We start from the raw sequence: 6,000 nt of genomic DNA, 5'->3' as shown, positions 1-6,000 counted from the left end.
TAGCAGCCCATATAATGAAATGTCTCTCTGTACTTAGCTCCTTCACAGTCAAAAATTTTAAAGAAAACACAATGTACATAATCCAGACTCTCTGTGAATTTTCCATTTTTACGTGGCTTATTTTTCTTTATTTCTCTTAATCTATAACTATCTGTACTTCTGTACTCTGTCTCTTTAAAGACTTTACCGTTTTCTTTTTAAGACATTAACTTTATACTTTATATTCTTTTTCTTTTCTCTCCCAAGCCTACGTACATTCATCCAACAGTGTCTGAATCTGTTTTACTGTGAATCTGTAATTTTTTTTTATTATCCAGGAGCATTTTTTTAAAAATGTTAAGCATTTCTTAAAAACTTAAGTTGCACCATGTACAGGTAATACGGTATTGCTTGTGTCCTGCCCAGTCTAAACCTTAACTGCGCTGTTATTATGGCAGTTATGGTAGTTCCTGCCTGAGGTCAGCACAGTTCAGCATGGAGCAGCTGCTCCTGTCTCAGATCCATTTGGTGCCCCTGAGCTGAGCACTGTTCCAGGCACACAGCAAGTCCACATTGGCGTCTCAGTCAGCAGTTTAACTCTGAGACTGAGTGTGCAACACAGAAACTCTTTTCATCCAAGTTACAGCAAAAAAAAAAAAAAAAAAATTAATCAATGTTCAGGTTCTATGGTCTTGAAACCAACTTAAAATTAAAACAAACTGACAGAGCAGGGCACTTGTGGCGCACGCCTTTAATCCCAGCACTCGGGAGGCAGAGGCAGGCAGATCTTTGTGAGTTCGAAGCCAGCCTGGTCTACAAGCCAGTTCCAGGACAGGCTCCAAAGCTACAGAGAAACCCTGCCTGGAAAAAAACAAAACAAAAACAAACAAAACAAATAAACAAACAAAACAACAGAAAAAAACCTGACAGACAAAAAATAACACGTGTATTCACAAAGTTTTTAAATACAAACAAACAAAGAAGCAAAGCGTTTGATTGTGGGTGGGGCTTGATGACTGTTTCAGAAGTTTAGTCCATAGTCATCACGGTGGGGGGCCGGCACAGGCAGACTTGGTGCTGGAGATGAAACTGGGAGTTCTTTACCTGAGCCACAGGGAGAAGGAAGAAAGGTTGCAGGGCCTTGCTAGAGCTTTTGATACCCCAAAGCCCACCCTAAATGACACACTTCCTCCAAGAGAGCCACACCTACTCCAAGGCCATGCCAGTTAATCCCTTTCAAGTAACATCACTCCCTAGTGACCAGGCATTGGAGTATATGAGCCTTTGGGGGACATTCCTATTCAAACCACCGCACCTGCAGTATGATCTCTCTAATGTCGCTTATGTTCTTGCCTTGTCTCTTACTCTTCCCTTCCCTCTTACTACCCATTTGATCCTCCCGTTACAGTCTCCCATGCCTTTCATACCCATTCATCCATAATGTTCATTCTATTTTTTATTCTGAGGGAGATCTTTGCGCCCACCCTGGCTCTTTATACCTAACCTCTGTGGTTATATGGATTGTATTCAGCATATTGAAGACTTAACAACTAACATCTCTATATAATTAAATACATTCCAGATTTGTTCTTGGTGTCTACGTTACTTCACCGAGGATGATTGCTATTCTAGCCCCATCCATTGCCCTCAAAATTTTGTGATAATCATTAAAAAAAAGAAAAAAAAATAGCTTTTACCATCAAAATTTCAATGAACACCACAAAAAAAAAAAAAAAAAAAAAAACCTAGAATCAACTAACCTAGCCTCATGCCTCATGGGGGCTCAAAGAGTCTGAACTGACAACCAGGGAGCCTGTAGGTGACTTACCTAGACACGTGTCATATATGTTAAAGTTGTATAGTTTGGTCCTCTACTGAGACTCTTGACAGTGGAAGCATGAGCTGTCTTGGCTCCATTGCTGACTTTTGGTATCCTATTCCTCATACTGGGTCACCTTGCCCAGACTTAACACTTGGGGAGGTGCCAAGTCTTACTGCAACTTGATATATCATGTTTTATTGATGCCCTTAAGATAAATGCCCCTTCCTAAACAGAAACAGAAGAGGAGTGAATTGGGAATGGGTTACAATAGGTGGGTTATAGACGGGACTGGAAGGGAAAACTGAGGCTAGTATATAAAATAAATAAATTTATTTAAAAATAAATGGAAGATCATTCTCAAATTTGGGTAAATAATTCTTCGAAATATGGGTTTAGAACTATTAAAACAGCCCTTCCCTCTTTGACCACATAACATCTCCCAGCCCAGCCTGTTCGGGCTCTAGGACCGAATCCGAATCTGCAGGGCAAACGGGAGGGTGCTAGCTCCTTTGTCCCCACTAGCCTGCCTGCAGCGAGCTAGGTAGGTCCTTTGTTTACGAGATACGGCAAGCAGCAAGGAGTTCCGGTCCAGGCACCAGGAGAGACATCACTGGGGTGAGTGAGTTTCTGACCGCGGCAGTAGCCCGGGACAGGGAACTCAGACACCCCTCCTATACACTTCCTGGTCATCCTCAGGGGCTACTCTGCCCGATACTTCCTCTCTCTTTCTATCCCATTCAGCTTGCATCCACAACCCTACCCCCCCCTTCGTCTGACTCCCTTCCCTCTTTGACCACATAACATCTCCCAGCCCAGCCTGTTTGGGCTCTAGGACCAAATCCGAATCGGCAGGGCAAACGGGAGGGTGCTAGCTCCTTTGTCCCCGCTAGCCTGCCTGCAGCGAGCTAGGTAGGTCCTTTGATTACAAGTCACCCAAGCAGCAAGGAGATCCGAACCCCGCACCAGGAGAGACATCAGGCTTGCATCCACAACCAACCCAGAGCGGTCCTGAGGAGTTCCATCTGGACGGTAGTCCATGTTTGGGTGCTGGGGAGTTCCAGCTCAACGGGACGGTCCCTGCTTCTACACTGAAAAGATACACCCAGAGACTCATTCACAGCAAAGTCTGGACCAAGACACCAGGCCTCTCCTGGCTCCATTTGAAGGAGGAGATGGGAAGGCGCCAATGCAAGACTTCCTCCAACAACCTGAAAGGCAACATGACTTCACCAGAATCAAGGGATCCCGAAATAAGAAGAATTGTACACCCTACTCCAGAAGAATTAGAAGAAATCGACTCAAAAGTGAATTATATGAAAATAATAGAAGACCTTAAGCAGGAGGTGAAAAACTGCCATAAACAATTAGAGATTACAAACAAAAAGGTAGAGGAAATGAATAAATCGCTTAAAGATACCCAAGAAAACCAAGAGAAACATGAAAAAGCAATCAGACAGGTACGGGAAGTGGTTCAAGACTTGAAGAATGAAATGGAAGTAATGTAGAACTATTAAAACAGTTTAGATTTGTATAAATAGGAATATTCAAGGAAATGGGTGTGCCATTTGTGCTGATTTGATCATTATATACTGTTTTATAGAAATTATAATGCTGAGTGCTTTAAATATGCACAAATATTAAAGTAAATCAAAAACCTTAGAAATGCTTTTTCAATGTCAGCAACAGGCTTTAACACATTCTAGAGCATGAGAATTTACCTGTTAGACTGATTTGATTCTTTGGATAAAAAAAAGCAACTGATTTCCAACAAGATAGAAAAGCTTTTTATCAAATCTGTAAATAAAAGATGAATCTGGGTCAAGCTGCTAGCAACTACAGAAGTTCATTTCAAACTCTATACCCATCTTATCATCCTTTTCTTAATAGAATTCGATAGCCTGCCAGCCTACCCCTGAGAGAGTCTCATGAAAAAGATTGAAGATTTTCTTTACATGTGTTAAATGTGAGAGTCTGTATCATTGGTTATTGGTTTGAGAATAAAAGCAGTTATCAAATGGAGATAGTTTCTGTGTTAGGGATGGGAGCTTGTATCCATTCATTTCCCCTCTCAGCACTGGAACTTTATGGACTTAGAACTGTGCAGGTTCTGTGTACATAGTGCCACAGTCTCTGGGAGTTCACATATGTCTCAGTCCTGTTGTGATAAGCAGGCCTTGCTTTCTAGGTCTCTTCCACTTCTATTAACTCTTACAATCTTTCTATCCTCTCTTCTCCAGAGTTCCCTGAGCCTTTAGGGGAAATTTTGATGGAGACATTCCATTTAGAGCTGAGCATCCTAAGGGTCTCTAATTCTCTGTATATTTTCTGGCTGTGGGTCTCGGAATTTGTGCTGATCTCCTGAAACAAGAAGATTCTATAATGATGGCTGAGCAACTCACTGATCTAGTAGAATGTCCTTAGCAATAATTTTATTGCTACATTCCTTTAGCAGAATAGTAGTATTTGGTTTTACCTATTTATTCTCGGATTCTTGGCTACATAGGTAGTGCTGGCATGGGTTTCATCCCATGGACTGGGCCTTAATTCCAATCAGATAGTAGTTGGTTACTTCCACAACTTTTGTGCCAATATGGCACAAGCATACTTTCAGGCAGGATGGTATTACAGATGGAAGGTTTTGTAGTTTAGCTGGTGTTTACCTTTCTCTTCTAGTAGTATGTGGGGGTACCTTTAAGAACCATGAACACTAGTCAGTATTGGGTAAAGGCTCTGGGAAGGCACCAATTCCCCTTTTCTGCATGCAGTCTCCGTGGTGTCTTCAGCAACAGGACCTTGCCACTAGTTTACAAAGATCAACCTGTTATCTGCCCGGCATATCCTCCCATTTCAGGCCCCATGCTCCTCACGCCCATCCATCCATACTGTTTATTCTGATTCCCATTCCTAAGAAAAGTCTTCCAGCCACTTCCCTGCAGATTTTTACTTTATACCTAGCCACTTATATGAATTTTAGCCAGCTTGTTTAAGACTTAATAACTAGAATCTTCATATAATCAAATAATACATTTGTCTTTTGGTGTCTAAGTTGACTCACAAAAGACAATTTTTTTCTAGCTCCATCCATTTACCTGAAAATTTTGTGATAATTGCCTTAAAATGAAAGGCTTAGTTTGTACCATCAAAATGTTAATGGGTGTGCAAATCAGACTTAAAAGCAGACCACATAGCCAGCAGTAGATGGCCAACACAAACAAGCTCAATCATAATTTTGGAGGACTTTTTTTCCTTTCATTCTTCTTAAAAATTTTGTTTATCTGTTAATTTATTTATTTTATTCCCAGTTGCAATTTCCCCTTCTTCCTCTCCTCCAAACTTTCCCTCCACCTTCTTTCTGTTCCTACCCCTAATCCACACCACATTTCTGTTCAGGATAGGGAAGGTTTCCCATGGAAATCAAAAAAAAAAAAAAAAAGACATATCATAAAACTAGGCATCTCCTCTCCTATTAGGGTTTGAAATGGCTACCCAGTGGTATGGGATAATGTTCTTGTACACTGTAAAAATTTGTTACTATTTATTAGCTTAATAAAAAACTTATTGGCAGCAAGGAGACTAAGAGAATTCTAGGAAGAGGAAAGGCAGAGTCAGTCATAAGTCAGACACAGAAGAAGCAAGATGAGAATGCCTTACTGAGGAAAAGATGCCAAGCCACATGGCTAAGCATAGACAGAACTATGGGTTAATTTAAGTGGCAAGAACTAGTTAACAGTAAGCCTTAGCTAATAGGTCAAACAGTTTATAAATAATATAAAGCTCTGTATGCTTCTTTGGGACTGAACAGCTCCAGGGTTGGGCAGGACAGAAACTTCCATTTACAACCCACAATGAGGAATAGGGTCCCAAAAGCCAGCAATAGAGCCAGAGACAGCCCCTCTTCCCACTGTTAGGAGTCTTACCAGAGGACCAAGCTACACAACTGTAACATATAAGGAGAGTATATTCCTAGGCCAGTCCCATGTAGACTTTCTGGTTGTTCATTCAGTCTCTGTGAGCTCCTCTGAGCCCCTGTTAGCTGTTTCTGTGGGTTTTCTTGTTTCCCCTTCTGTTTCCTACAATTCTGTATCACCCTCTTTGGCAGAATTCCCTGAGCTCTGTTTAATGTTTAGCTGTGGGTCTGCATCTGTTTCCATCAGTTGGTGGATGAACCCTCTCTGTTGAGATTTGGGATAGGCACCATC

At 41.4% G+C, this 6,000-nt stretch overlaps 1 protein-coding gene across 1 annotated transcript in view; it reads left to right on the top strand.

Moving 5' to 3' along the window:
* Positions 1–6,000, top strand: part of Ctnna3 (catenin alpha 3) — a 1,282,010-nt gene that overhangs the window by 1,225,705 nt on the left and 50,305 nt on the right. The window lies entirely within an intron of this gene.

Source organism: Alexandromys fortis, unplaced genomic scaffold, assembly GCF_014885135.2.
Source record: "Alexandromys fortis isolate MF-2015 unplaced genomic scaffold, M_Fortis_MF-2015_v1.1 scaffold_9, whole genome shotgun sequence".
NCBI classification, from domain to species: Eukaryota; Metazoa; Chordata; class Mammalia; order Rodentia; family Cricetidae; genus Alexandromys; species Alexandromys fortis.
This window is presented reverse-complemented; position numbering and strand designations above follow the sequence as displayed.